The sequence below is a fragment of the Nicotiana sylvestris genome, chromosome 9 (assembly GCF_000393655.2).
Source record: "Nicotiana sylvestris chromosome 9, ASM39365v2, whole genome shotgun sequence".
NCBI classification, from domain to species: Eukaryota; Viridiplantae; Streptophyta; class Magnoliopsida; order Solanales; family Solanaceae; genus Nicotiana; species Nicotiana sylvestris.
The window spans coordinates 7,826,587-7,843,034 of NC_091065.1; the positions used below are offsets into that span (position 1 = coordinate 7,826,587).

Below are 16,448 nucleotides of genomic sequence, written 5' to 3' on the forward strand. Positions count from 1 at the left end.
TGATTATATTTCTAAAAGCAAATTCGGATTATGCGTTCGTGCAACTTCGAGCGAATATTTAATAAAAGGAATTTTTTTTCGGAGAATAGCAAATTAATTTCCTAAAAACTCGAGATGTGCAGTTCACTGTTTAATCATACAAGGGCGACGATGTTCTTAATTTTATTTCTAATTTCGAACGTAGGATTTTTTATAATAAAAATATAAAAATATTATCAACCTTTTTGTGTACACGTATGCGTGGCACGATTCTCTATGATTATAAAAGGTATATAATACGAGTATACGTACGCGTTATTCGTTTATATAATTGTCAACAATCTAAATAAAAGCGGTAACAAAATCATGCAATAAAAATGTATTTAGTAAAATCAAGATAATTAAGCCAAGAATAAAAACAGTTAAGCGACCGTGCTAGAACTACGGAATTCGGAAATGCCTAACACCTTCTTCCGGATTAACAGAATTCCTTACTCAGGATTTCTGGTTCGCAGAATAACAAACAGAGTCATATTCTCCTCGATTCAGGGATTAAAACAGGTGACTTGGGACGCCTTAAAATTCCTAGGTGGCGACTCTGAAACAAATAAACAAATCCCGTTTCGACTGTCCTTCAATTGGAGAAAACTCCCTACGCACCCTCGCGGGCGCGGAAAAAGGAGGTGCGACATACATGATTCGGAAATATTGGAGACAAGTTCACAACATAGACTATTACATGATTTGGGAAGATTGGAAACAAGTTCACAACATAGACTATTATATGAAGTCAAAATTACATAGCACAAACATATACCTAACAAAAGACCAAACTATAGAATTCTAAGCAATGATCATTACATGGATCATTTGGTAGCCCATGTTGCCATGAACACAATAAGGCAAACGAACAACCAAATCAAAAAAATCGACTGCCGGAATACTTTTTCCCTTAACTCCACAATCTTCAAGTTATCCTCAATAGCAGACGTTTCAAGTGCATCCAATCTTTACCTCAACTCTGTTATCGCTGCAACATCAATAACAACAAAAACTTCTAAATCATCTATCTTCTTCAACAACCTATTTCATTCAATTTTTAAAAGCTTCCAATTTTCTCCTTTGACTGCTATTGACGATTATAGCTCGCGGGAGAAATTCAACATCGTCCAATTTCCAATATCCTCAGCCTTGCTTCTGCCAAGTAATTATACAATAAATCACTGATTATGTTCCGATAAAAATAAAACATTACACAAAAAATTGTGAATTGCATTATGTAAATTATACTTACTTCAGGCAATGGACACTTGTAAAAACGTATTTCACAGTTCATAGGAGTTGTCTCCGTATAATGATGTGCTACAAATCCACAACGACACTTCCTCTTTAAGTCAATTGAGCCGCTTGACCGATCAGACATTTTGAACTCTTTAACAATGCAAAGTTACTTTGGGGGAAATGTCAAATGATGCGCTAGAGAGCTAGGGTTACAATTTCAGAATGATAATGGAGAAATTGAATTTAATGGAGGTTTTAGGATTGTTGATTTGGGGAAGACGACTAGAGAGATATTTTTAGGTTTGGGTTAATGATTTGGGTATGTTTTAACCGGGTTGGGTTTGAGTAGATAGACCTAACAAAAAGTTAAAATTATGTAGGGCTTGGGTTAAGCCGGACGAATAATGACAGAACACGTGAAAATGTGAGTCTTATAAATATTAAAAAAAGATCAACTGTTAGTCAAGTAATAGCATAGATGGGACAAATGTGTAACGGTAGTGACATGGAAATAGCAAGCTTTTAATGGATGATATCGATAGGCCATTTTTGTAAGTTGAGTGGCATTTTTAGGCCTTTTCCGAATAAAAAAATACTTTTCTATTCATTTTGACCAATTTCTATGGTATCAACTTATTAGATAATTTTATTTCTTTTTGTACTATGGGAAAGAAGTCCTGGCTCCAAGTAATGAAAAATTTATCTCTTCTATCTAAAATATATATATATATATATATATATATATATATATAAAAGTGTGAGAAATATACTACTAGTAACTTAAATAACCAGTGGCCAGAAAGATAAAAAAATACGGGGAGAAAGAAGATAATGGAACTTCAACGGAGAATATTTCAAGAGATTGTACTGAGGAGCTTCAAACTTCAGCGCTAATATCGAGAGGTCATAGGAAGAAATTTTTTAAATTATTCGTCTTCTGACTTGTGCACATGGAAACAGAATTTCTTTATTAATTTATATGTAGTAAGCAAAGAGAAATAAAAACCCCAAATAACAAGTAGCCAAAACAAGGAGAGAAAATAATGCAACCTCAACGGAGAATTCAAAAGATTCTAGTGCAAAGTTTTAATTTTCAGCTCTGATGTCGAGACACTAAAGGAGAAAAAGGGTTTTAATAACTCATAGTCTAACTTGTGCATATAGCAAATGGATTTATTTATTAATTGATCTTTAATTGCAAACAAAAAGTCAAACAGAGAATGGGAAATTAGGGAATCAAACTTGCTACGCTTGGGTGATTTTGAACCCCATGGTTGCTGAACTACTTTTCTCAATTGTGTTAAAGGTATTCAATATCTAATATATATTAACAGCAAGTTGTTTGATCAAAATATGTTGAGCTTTTTGTTAAATCAATTAATAAAGAAAATGGAGGATAAATCTTAGCCAAATATAATTAACTCTAGATCTAAGAATATTGAATATGAAAATCGAAGGAGGCCAAGCTTATATAACATTTTTTAAGATGATTAACAGACATCAAATGTAAATGATAAGCTTACATCTTTCATATGTTTCTCCATACTTATAAGAGCAAAGAAGAAAAAGAGGGAAAGTCGTTGATAACTATGAGATCTATCTTTATTGATTCAACAATGATGATTACAAAGGGTTGTAACCAAAATCTGGGATGTTGCTTTGTTGTTGGAGATCTCCCCCTGTTCTCATCTTTGATACATTGTTCCTCTCTTTTTCTCGGATGGGAACCCCTTTTTTCTTGCCTAATTCTCTTACATATATATTACCAATTCTCTCATTTATCCAATGGTCTTTAACCAGAGTACCCTCTCATGACTATACTCTTCTTTACTCTCCTAAGTATTACGACATATGTTCTGCCGTATAAGTCTTCTGATGGCTTGATCTCGGCAGTGGCCGAGATACTCGTCGCTATTATGCCTTGTGGGCACGACTATGGCTTTGTCGACCCCTTACCATTCTTTTTAATGATAACTCACTTGTGGTCAGATTTTGACCCATACAGTTAGTCCCTCCGCTCGTTGGGGTCGCCTCTTGGTGATCTCGATGGGCGGATTCTGTTGATCAAAAGTTAGAAGAAATCTGAACGTTATGCGAGGAACGAGGTCCTTATGGTGAGGTAACGACGTGACGCTTCAAAAATTTCATTGTTCTGTTACGTCAGTTTAGAGTTGGATCGTCACATCGATTCAGGGAACCATGGATACTTATTATGTGTCATTATGTCGCACGTTTCCCTAGTGTCGTATCATTTTTTGTGCCCTTTCCGCTTCCTGATTGGCGGCTCTTGGATTTCCCGCTCAGGACATTTATGTCCTTACAAATATGTGGAACCTCTCATTTAATTGTTGCGCTTTTCAATTTGTCTAAGAAAGAACTTTGCAAACTTCCTCCTTCTTCTCTAGTCTTTCATACTTCTGCTTTCGCTAGAATTCGTCGTGACCATTACCCTTTTTTTCTTCATCGTTCTTGTTTATTTCAAGCAAGGAAGATAAATGTCTAGTGCTCCTTCCCATTCTGATAGAGCTATTGGTTCTCTGGTGCCGAAAAGTGATGTATCCCTATTCGAAGTGGGGGTGGAAGACGAGGGATTTCCGATGCTGGATGAGATAGTTCCTCGTCCGGGGAAGATGATGACTAATTTTTACAGCCCTTCCGGAAATGAACCGGAGCCCATTCCTTCCACTATGGATGATGCGGCAATCACGGTGCTCAAAGCCAAGTGGGGAGTCCCCGATCATATTGAAATGGTGCCGGCGGTAAAGGACATAGTACATTTGTACTGCCTGTGCTACTGCGTGTTTTACGTGTACCTCTTCGTCATCGGGTACACACTCCCCCTTCCTTCTCTGGTGGTGGATTTCTTCCACTTATATGAAGTGTGCCCGTCTCAACTCTCTCTGTATGCATACAAGCTCAAAGTCATGTTGTATTCTTCTTCCTATCAAGCAACTCCTTCTTGTCGTATCCAATCTCCCGCCGTATAATAGCCAATATTCCAAATTAAGTCCGTAGACCTAGTTACTGTCCGCCATGAATCCCAAATCACTCTAAACTTTTCTCAAGTTGTGTAGTCATCCTTCCATAAAACCATATGCCACTCTCCCACTTTGGTCAAACTCACTCCTTTAAGCAACTACTTGACTCATATTTCTCACACTCGACCTCCTAGAAGTTTATCATCGCAAGACACCTCCCATATGTCCTTCCTCATCCTTCGCTGCCCAGTTGTTGCCTTGAGTCAAAATCCATCTCTGTAGCACTTTAACTAATAGATTGCTACCAACTTGAAACCCCTTCGAAGATCATCTTTCTCGAGCCATCAACACCAGGAACATCGATTCAATCCTGAACCACCGTACACCACGATCTATGATAGCCACTTCTCCGATACTATTTCACACTTCCCTACCCCGAGGGAGATTTGACGAAGACCATAAAACTGACGAACTTAACACATTCGATCGATGGAGACGACACTACAGTACTGATGAAAATTCTGCCACGCTCGAAAATACAAAGTCTTGTCACTCTATCAACCAAAACCTGAACCTTCATAGTGTGATTGCCTTTCCTCCATCGAAAATAAAAATACCGAATCTCTGAATCTTGCACTGAGCAAACCTCTTTTCAAATTATTCACTACTTCAATGCTAAGGTAAACACCCTACCACTACACCAATACTAAGCGATATCAATGCACGAATCATTATAACACTCAATGCCAAATCTCAAATCCTTAGGTAATACTGATACTAAGCTAAAATGATAGAACGGCCTTCCGCAAGGCGACAACAATAACTCAATCAAGTACGCAGGGAGAAACATCCTACACCACATCAGTAGCACCATTACAATTCCTCAATTCCCGATTTATAACAAGCGTTTCACATCGAATAAGATTGAATAGGAAAGACACAAAGGCATAAGCCTCAAAGGAATCAAATCGCACGATGAGGAATAAAGTAAGAATGTTCTCCTAACAACCATGTAGCCTCTTGAAGATAAGTACAGACGTCTATGTACCGATCTGCAATACTCTACTAGACTCGCTCATGACTCGTGAGACCTAAGTGAACCTAGTTCTCGGATACCATGTTGTCACGATCCAAAATCCATTAAAGGTCGTGATAGTTCCGGATACCGCTATCAGGAAAGCCAACAATTAAATACTTAATTTAAGTCTCATTTAATAATTTTGAAATCATAGATTTCCTCCAATTAAATAGTAGAAGGTGGAAAATTCAGAATAAATAAAAATATTTTTAACAATATCAATGCTAAATAACCCATAATCATCCCAAAACCTAGTGTCGTAGTGCATGAGCATCTACTAGGAAAAATAAAATAATATACAGCATATGTCCGGAATATAAATTTGGACAGGAAAGAAAAATATAAATACTCTAAAGGAGACTCTACTGGTTACGGATCGGAACATAAGATGCATCTCACCTAAGTCCCTGTATCAACCATGCCGCTGCGCCCACTAAGTCACTAGACATACATGTGTCCGTACAATAAAATATACATCAAGTGTAGTATGAGTACGAAAATAATGCGTACCCAGTAAGTATCCAATCTAACCTCGAAGAAGTAGTAATGAGAGGTCGACTCCGACACTTTATATGGCCAACAATAATATACCGATAATATAATTAATCAAGGATATTTATAAAACGACTGTAACTCAGTAGCATGAAGCAAGTAAATAATTCTTTTGTTAATAGGAGATTTTCAAATTTATTTTCATCATTTATCATTTGTATATCATGTTGATGAAGCAATATTAGTTACTATAAATTTCCAAAGCAACTAAATAAATCATGCGCAAATCATGTCGAGGTCGTACGACCCCATTCAACATATAAATATAAATTGTGCACAAGCGAGGGTCGAATGGCACGAACCAACATATAAATATAAACTGTGCACTGTCAAGGATCGAACGGCGTGAACCATAGATACATCTATTTAACCTGTCGAGGCAAACGACCCACTCCCATGAGAGTAGTGAAAATTTACCCCGCTCTTTAAATATAATTGCGATTCGGTTACACATAGATTTCTTAAGTTATTATAATATTCCTCAATTCTTTTTGAAAATACGAAGTTCAAATGAAAATTGTTAAATCTTAAATTCCTCAATTTAAATTCTTTTCAAGACAATTATTACACAACTTCAATCTTACTTCTTCTCAAGGCAAACAATAACCATAAATCAAATAGCATTAGCAACAAGGCATGATGCAAATCTAAAACTACCCAGACATAGGCATAGCTAGTAGGTACGTGATCAAGGCCAACCCTGCACTGCTACAAAGTTGCAAGAGTGGTCGAAGCAGCTTTTACCCGAGAAAGGTCGGGATCGATTTCCACAGGGAGCTACAAATGGTAATTGAGTTTATATCTAAATTAGAGATGCATAATTGTTCCTAATTATACTTATAAACATAGTTGGTTTTGATATTACTTCTAAATTTTATACTAATTGGATGCTAAATTAAGCTAAGAGTAAGATATTTGAAGGTTGTCTAAATAGTTCAAAGGCACTAGGGAAGCGACTTTCTCCTAGGTGGATACTTGACGGGTTCTAGAGTCTAAGGCTAGGTTGTCATATTTGGGGATTACGATATAACCATTGCACGATACTTCTCACTCTATACCTCTCGGTAGTTTGAGTGTTTTTGCCCTTATTAACTTTCTCAAACCAATTGGGTATGACAATTTGTGCAAGTAATGGAGGTTCAAGTGGGGTATTACTATCTCTAGGTTTATCCCTTTAATTGGGGCTATCAATCTCTTGAATACGCTCCAATTCCTTGTTTGACTAATTTTCCTAGACTTAGGCTCTCTTTCTCAAGAAGATCCCAAGTCAAAAAGGCATAAATTAGTGTTTGCAACCACTAATTCAACATTACAACCATAAATTAGTCCAAATATCAAACACTCATAGACATTCAAACCTTAAAACACAAGACCTATCAAATACCCACATAGGGTTGAGCCACAACCCTATCTAATGGATCTAGCTACTCATAATAATAGAAGAAAATAAAGAAATAGATGAAGAAAACCCCATAACATTTAATTACTAACTAAAACTTGAAGATTCAATGATAAAACTATTGTAAAATTACTCAACATGGTAAAAGGACATTGTTCACGAGCGCAACTCTGCTTATAAGTACAACTCATGACCTAAATATGGGAAAAAAACTATTTATACTAGGCCGAATTTTTTAGACAAAAATATCCCTGTGGGGGTAGTGCAGTCCGCACAAAATCGAGTGCGGCCGCACTGAGGCTCTTGGCTTAAAACTTCTGATCTCTTAACTTGGCCACCGCGGGCCGTACAAAATGCACCGCGGCCTGGGTGGCTTCTATTGTGGTCCACACAAAAAGGACCATGGACCACATTGGCAATAATCCTCAAATTTGTAACTCTCTGAACTCCAGCTTTTGCGTATTGCAAAATATCGAGTGCGGCTGCATTGAGTCCATTACGGTCCGCACAAATTGCTTTGCGGCCACAATGCTTGAGTCTTAAAAATAGCACCTCTCTGAACTTCTTCTTTGCGGACCGCATAGAATGGGGTGCGGCCGCATTAGTCCTATTACACTGTGCTTGGACTTGTTCTTGGTACTTGCGCATGTTTCACTCCTTTTTGAGCTGGTTTTGACAAATTGTCACGTTGTTGGCCAAACCCTGCAATCAAGTACAACATGTAAGCTTTTGAGACTATTTTGCACACATTTCTAATCAAAACTCAAGTAATAAGGAGTGTAAAATGCTTCATAATCCTTAGTTATCAACTCCCCCAAACTTAAGATTTTGTTTGTCCTCAAGCAAATAAAATAAGACCCACCCCTTAAGAGTAAATCCAAGAACATTCAGCTGACCTAAAGTGACCTCATCTAGCATCAATTGGGACTAACAATTGCCCTCATTTCAAATGAATCATTAACAACATTCACTCTTTTAAGCACTATGGATTTAGTGCGACACAAGAGCATCAAGAGTTGACTCAACATATCAAAGAAACTCTTTCTATTACTTTGGTCATTGTGGAACCCAAACTCACACATCCTCAACTCTCCCTAAGCAAACCTCACCTTTAGGATTGTAGCACTTAGTCACAAGTCCCTAAGCAAACATACACTCATCTTTCTCAAAGAAAAGTCACAAGTCCGGCTCTAAGTACCATATGCTTGCCCCTTATATGAGTCACCACTAATGTAAGCTTCATTCAACTCAAGATCATATAGGGCTTTTGTGGAGACATAGTGAAGGTTTTTTAGTTCAGGGTAGGAAATGTTTGGTCTAAGTACATTTTTTTTTTCAATCCACTAGGCAAGCACCTAGGGCTAGTTTTTTTATTAATAACAGAAAAGAAAAATACAACAATTAGGAAATTGTCATTGTCTTCTTTCAATGAAAGGAAATAGACTTTGCACTCTAATGTAACGTACTATCAAAATTGAGCATAATACTCAAATTGATATCACATTATGCCTACTAAAATTTTGTAATTGTAAAAACAACCCAAGTGAGTCCATGTCGACATTGTATCTCCAGTCCAAAGCGTCCCAGTTCCAGTGTGAACATCCGGAACTGTAGCTTATTGAACTGATTTCTGGTGATATCCTTGCATGTGCTTCATCCTGTTTTGTCCTTCTACCTTGCTGCGTTGATATGATAGCCCATTGTGGTCGACAATTACCCGAATGCTTCAGATAACCTTGCCACATGACCTTGAAATCTCCGGCAACCTCTGAATCAGCTGAGGACCCTCACTCTACCACTCGGGCACCTGGATCTCAAACGAGACGGGTATTAGAGATCTGCCTCTGCAAAGGATCCAGTCCACATGCAGATCCTGAGTTTGACGATCCCAGCACAGACAAAGTGCTCGAAATACTAACTTGAGGAACTCAAGAGGTCCCTGCTTCGCACCTTTGAATCCATGATACGTCCATATAAGGGATACATTTTTCCTCACACGACATTGGGCCAAGCGTCTCTCATGTCACCAACAACTCCATGCTCTCTAGATATCCCAAGAAGAAAATGGCCCGTAGTGGATTTCTTTTGGGTGTTAAATCCTCCATAGTACACGACCGGTAAGCTAGGGGGTAAGGATGCAATATGCTGCCAGGTAAGCAAAGCACCTCGCCTTCGAGCACAAGGACTGAACTCATCCATTGTTGTATTAACAATCTGAAATGAAAAACCTGGTGGCTCAACTCCTTTAAGCTGGAATTGCCCACGTTGCAGTGCACTGTACTGTAGAACCCCAAGACATGCTTTCGGGCACCGAAGGTGATTCAGACAACCAAAACGTTCCCCCTTCTAAAAGCTCGACCTTGTCCTTGTCATAAAAAATGGTACAGTGTTGATCAGAAGTGTCTTCCGGGTCTAAGTAAATTCCATCTTCCCTTTAGCACTTTTTTTGCTTCATTTTGGCACATATTCTCTTGACTTTTAAAGTCCTTTAACTTCTTTATAAGGGGTTAGAGAGACACATTATCACTCTTTCTTGTTCATTTCAAATCTTTTTCTCCTTTCTCAATTTCCACACCTTTCATCTTTTTACTATTATTGAATCCCTTCATTATTTTCTATATTGATCATTCTTTTTGTCTTTTTGATTTTCTTTCTTTTTCATTGCCTTTTCTTTTCTTCATCTTGTACCTTTTACCAAGTTGTTGCATTCCTCGTCTCTCCCCCCAAACTTATGCTTTTGCTATGTGCTAAGAAAAGATCGGGTGCCAATAGAGGGTATTTTTAGAACGGGTAAAGGTTTGTATCGTGATTTTTGAAAGAAAAAAGTCTACGGCTCAAAAGGGTTGACTAGGGATTTTATCACTGGTAGGCTATGGAAGTGTTCAAGATATCATTCCAATCAAGGAGAGCCTATAATCACGTCTCAAGTCCAATTACACTTAGGATTTCACCTAGACAAACATTCAGGGCAAGTTCTAGACCAATGGCTCAAGACTTGGACTTGCAATTCAAATTCTCACCACACAAGCTATGGGATTGCTAAAGAAATAGAGTCAAGGGCCCATAATAACCTTAGCTAAGATTTGAGCAACACGATGGTCCCGAAAAACCACTGGATGATTATCATCCAACACAAGACTCTCAAGGTCACAACTTTCACCATCCTATATACAACAATTTGTTTTTGACCATAGGATCAAAGGCAAATGTGTTAGGCCCAAGTGATGCTTTGCTTGAGGCACCCATAACAACTAACTACTAAAAAGCAAAAAGAAAACAGATTCAAACCCTTAAGAAGGTTGTCATATCATCCATCATCGGGAAGAGCCACTCGGTTCACACAAATTCCACCTTTGGAAAGAATCGTGGCATTAAGAAAACCAAAGGCTTATTGTAAAAACTCAAAATAAGAAGCTACGAACATAAAATAAGAAGCTAAGAAAGGAAAAATGCAGAAAGTAAAATGAATATGTATAAGAGGGGATTTAGTCGAATATACAATAGGGAGAATGAATATATACATAAGAACGTAACTTATATAAAGACCCAAAGTAAAAAGTACGAATAATGCAATGAAATGATTAAATTATATACATACCAAAGATAAAAAGAAAGAAAGCATAAACTACTGTCATATATACAGTCATCCAAATATCCAAATAGGGCTACTCCCTCAAATGAAAGTCGACATTGTCCTCAATGCCAGCTAACCAAAATAAGCATAAAATAAGGAAAGAGAGGAAAAAGAAACTCCCTATGGGCCCTCTGTCTGCATAGGATCCTGAGTCTGGGTCCCTGGGTCCTCTGTCTGCTCGGGAACCTCTGACTGACTCCCTGTTATTTGTGGCTCCACCGGGACCTGGTCCTGGACTGAGTCCTGGGGCATGCTGGAGGAACCGCCCTGCGGGTCCTCTAACTGTATGACTACATCGTCAGAACGGGGAATCACCCTTTTCCTCTTAGGTGGCCTCTCTAACTCCTGATCTGGCTGGGGCTGGGCTGCTAGCGTCGGGTCATGCAATAACAAATCTAAAGGCAGGTGATTCGCCTTCAACCTCTCTACCTCTACCCTTAGCTCTTTCACCGACTCTTTTGAAGCCCGAGTCTTTCTCATTTATTTTGCCTCCCTACCAATCTCCTTCAATGCCTTTCTATGAGAGTCAACAACATCTATGAGCTTTTTCTGGTTGTCCATAATTTCCTTCAGAGTGTCCTCAATGGACTGTGGGACCTATGGCAGAGGGGGTGTTGACTAGGCTGCCATCGTAGTAGATAGTACAGACAACTTAGAAGTTGTCTGCATCTAGTTGTTGATGTTGGCGAGGATCTGGTTCAAGCGGTGGGCAGTCAAGGGGTATGCAGTGGATGATGGAATGTCTGGAGTTGAAGAAGTATAGGGTCCTAGGGCCATGTCTGTCGTGGTGGAAGGAGGCTGAGTAGGAGCCACTACCACTACTGGCTCTTCAGACAGGCCAGTTAAAGTAGTGGCTTTGCCCTTGTAGTGTTTGAATTTAGGGTTGTCATCACCCTGCAGGATGTACCAGGAGAACGGTGCCTTTGCTTTCACTTTCATATCAAATTTCCACTTCTCCACATCTAAATCCTCAAGGTACATGGTCAGGAAGTTGGGAAAGGGATAAGAGCAGTCACCTTCGTTCACCACCCATGTAATTACTTGGGACATCACATTCCCGATGTTAATTGGGTACCCCGCCATGATCAATGCCACCAACATAGCCCGGTGGATAGGAAGTGAGTTGTCGTGGGAGGTAGGGTCTAGCCTGCTACACACAAATGTTTCGGACCCTTTAGCTTCAAAGTTCAGCGTCCTTTTCAGAATCTTCACTCCTATAGTCAACCAATCGGGGGTGGTACCTGGGATTGCCAAGTACTCTACCAACCAATGACGAGAAGCCTCACCCGATGCCATTTTCTCCAAATACAATGAGTCATCCTCCACCAGGAAGCCCAGGTAATCATTTACTATCTTGCCATCAAATTTCACCTTCAAGTTCCTCTCTTTGGTCACTGTGGTGCCCTTTTTGATGTGGGAAACAATAGTGTAGAACTCCTTCACCAAGTGCTCATTGGCATCCTCCACGTGGCCTATGAAATAATCCTATTCAACTTTCTCTCTGAAATGCATCAACATATTGAGGTTGTGAGGCAAAAGGTCTCAGGTGATGAATTTAATCTCGGGTATTAGCTTCCTCTCGGGCCACCAGTCGCACCCCCTTTTTCCCTCCGTGGAGAGGAGTCCGGGTTTCGACATTCATCGAGGTGTGATGACTTATTTCCTTTTTGGGAATTGGGTATTGCATTTTTGAAAAGTCAACACCTAACGATTTTTAAGGTGCGTTAGGGCACCTACAGGGTTTTATCTATAACTACGTTTGATAACCAGAGATAGGGTAAGGGCTTGAAATTATCCTAAAGGAAATGTGTTAGGCACCCCTCAGGATCCACTAGTATGGTTCCCGGCCAGGCAGGTTTTTGTGAATTTGTGCAATTAGCAAATAAACAAGTGAGACTCAAATATGAGGGGATTTAAGTTTAAATACACAAGTGTTTGAAAAACGATTAATAAAAAGCAAGGTTTTGAAAAGAGTTATAATCTAAGCATGCTTATGGATATAAAGAGGGTGTCCTAGGTTTGTTTGTAATATGGATCACATAATGCAATACCCGATATGACACTCCTCAAAAGAGGGGATACACGTGGTATTAGCGCACCGGTCATCATATTCATATCTATCCTTTCCCGCCCCGTGAAGGTAACTAAAGTGAGGGTTGGTCTTGACTCTTATTGCTTGTTGTTACTCGTCCCTTCCTATCAGTACCGGAGGAATTTAGGACTCCTATTCCTATAATATAGAGGTTCTAGGCAGACCCTCAGGTTTAAAGGTAAAATACTAAAGCGACATACAAAAACATACAAGACTGCAATTAGGGGGAACATATAAGCAAGTAGAAGGCTCAGTTATACCTCTACAAATAATGCACATTGACAGCATGACTTATACACAGTTAAGGTCTGAATTTAAAATCCTAAAGTAGGATGTTTAAGTGGTAACATCAGAACCAGATTTATTACATGACTCAAAAAAGAAGTCCAAATCAGGGTTGCCTACTGATTTTTAACAGTTGAAAATTAAACAAAGGCAGTTCTAGTTTATTTAAGTTATTATCTAAGACTTTCCTAGGCGCAAAGCGAGATGCAGCAGTTGTTCCAAGTCATTAAGACAGTTTGGAGATTATTTTATTACCTAAAACATGTTGTTCTAGTTGTAGAGACTATTGCCAATTTTATTCAGAAACTAAGTGTTTTAAACATAATGCAAACAGGATCCAAGAATATGGTATCTAATATGCACATGCAAATTACAAGGTTGTTGAAAACTGAATCCCTAAGGCATGATTTATAAATGTACACAAGAGTTGCAGAATTTTTGAAATAACAATTGTTTATACCAGTATTGTTATTGCCCTAGGATCAGGATTTCTAAGTGATAGACATAAAGCATGGACTAATGAATGAAGTGCTGAAGCAAGAAAACATAAATCCTAAGAATATTGTTTTCTAATGCAGGTATGAATCCTAAACATGGTTTCTATTGCACAATTAGGAATATAAACCAAATAGCATGCTTTCTACCCTTTAACAACTATAGCATGCATATTTTTCCATCCCTTTTCACTAGCCACCCCAATACTTGTTTACAAATTATTACAAACCATGTGATAGAATTACATAAGAAAGGAAAAATAAGAAGTTACAACTATAGGAAGCCTGATTCTGACTTCCTCTCTTAGTTATGTAATAAACCACCTCAAATGCCAATATTGTACCCAAGCCTTTCTCATATCTGGGTGTGTCAGAGTTTCTTAAAGGCCTCAAGGGATCTCGGGCAGTGCTCATACCCAGATTTCATAACCAAGGGAGTGAGTGCAGTGTGGAAGGGCCAGCTCTTATGTGTCCAGGTTCAGAGGGAGCCCAAGGGTCCCAAAGCAAGGCTCACACAAAAGGGGCAAAACCTAGTATTCTAAGAGTACGTGTGAGAGTGCTTGACATAGATTCAAGAGAGTTGAGTTGGAAAACAATTTTGAAAAATTATTGGTTTGAAGTAAATTTGCAACAACAACAGAAGAGTTGCTTAGGGGAAAATAGTTTTGAAAAGGGCAGGGAATCAACACATGCAGAATAGGTCCACAGTACAACTTTAGCAGTTACAAATAGGGAAATAGGGGGTTGAGGACATAGAGGACCCAAATCAGAAACACATAATTAGTCATGAATCAAGTACATTAGGAGACATGCCAGTTGAGGGACATAAACATGAACAAGTAAACATGCTGATCACATTTGGAACAAAGGAGGGCAGAATTTTAAGGATTCTGAGTAAAGCAGTAAACAAAAGGTGCAATTTATCTACATAAGCCATTAATTTAGTGCAGAAAGAGACAAGGATTGACAAACAAGGGAACACATAGAGTTGAGTTTCAGAATTTAAATTGGGAACATACTAGTTGAAGGAGCAAAGTGTAAAAAAAGTAAAGCAATGAGAGTTCTACAGTCTAGCCTTGGCTTTTAGCCGGCTAGACAAGGCAGTAGCACAAGTAGTAGAGAAAGAAATAGAGTTTGATTGTGTAAGTGCGCATTTTTGAACTCAGTTGTTCGTGTCTTTAGAGAAGAGAGGGTTTGATATTTATAGCTTTGAAAATGAGTAGAAAATAAGGTAACAAGTAAAGGTTTAACACAAATATGGAAATAATCACAATCGGAATCCCATTAATACAAGTACTTCCTTTTAATCAAGGAATTACTTCTTAACAGATATCAATATGGATAATTAAGGAAAGAAAATCAATTTGAGGAAGATTGATTTCTGACCATATAAGGGATAGTAAGAATATAGAGTATATAATTGAGTCTAGGTACAGAATATACTTAATTGGGGAAAGGATTCAGTAGGGGTGAAACATCACAGCAAATATAGGAAAGAAATCAATCAATTTATACAAATGAGTAAAATTAAGGGTTTATAAGAAAACCTTGCAATCAAACCGTAACTTAAGGAAATCAAGATCAATCATGAAGGAGTCATGATTCTACACTTCGATATATAAATAGAAAAGAATGAACAGGCGTATCAGACATGCAGGGTCAAACATATTGACAAAAGAAGCAAACTAGATAAACACAATCATATAAAGGTGACATGAGCAAGATAAGGACTACTCGAAGCATGGTAATCAACAAGTCAAGTAGTCACATAGAACCAAAAATGAAGAAACGAATCTAACACATAGTAACAGGTAAAGGAGATCTTTTTTAAAAACTCTCAGTAATAAGAGAGGAAAACCTTTAAGACATTAGGGGTTTAACAAAGTCGAGTTAAAAAAATGGTAAGAACTCAGAATCAGTCTACAAAGAAAAGGATCTAAACACAAAGAACTCAATCGAAACAAGTATACATACAAAACAAACAAAGACAGTTCCAGAACCCCGGATAAACCAAAGATACTTAGGGTTTTCAACACAACAAACCAGGTAGAAGAAGAACATAAACAAACCATTTAAACATAGTGAAATCATAAGACAACATTGAAAATCGGAGAAGAAGTCTTTTTTTTTAAAAAAAAAAAATAGGTTAAGAAATCCCTAATTGTTGAAGACAAAGAGTCACTTTGAAAGAAATCGAAAACCTTTTTGAGAAAAACACCAAGAGATTCATAACAAGCACAGATCTAAGGCAGATCTAAAAGAAAATCGGAAGGCTCTTAAAACTAGGGTTTCAGAGAACCTAGAGAAAATGAGAAAAACTTCAAAAAGTTACCGATCTAGCCGGAAAAGCCATGGATCTGACTTGAACAACCATGGATGGCCGGGAAAAGACCATGGATAGAAGTTGAGCAAAGTATGGACTAGATCTCTTCAAGATATTTCCATGAAATCACGAAAACAGGTAACCAAGAGACATAGGAGATCGGTATACGTCTCAAATAGCCATGGGAGTCCATGGATTGAGTGAGAATCAAAGGGGATTAGGGTTAATTTGGGCGGCGGCGGCTAGGGTTTGGATGAGGTTGCAGAGAGAATTGGAGAGGAAGGGGATTCAAGGGCGGTGTATTGGTGGAAATGAATTAGGTTAAGGGGGTCGTTTGGGTTTATTTTAGGCAG

General features: G+C 38.3%; 1 pseudogene; it reads right to left on the bottom strand.

The window, feature by feature from the left end:
* Positions 1-9,059: 9,059 nt before the first annotated feature.
* LOC104213990 (uncharacterized) lies at positions 9,060-11,462 on the bottom strand (annotated as a pseudogene).
* Between the last annotated feature and the right edge of the window lie 4,986 nt (positions 11,463-16,448).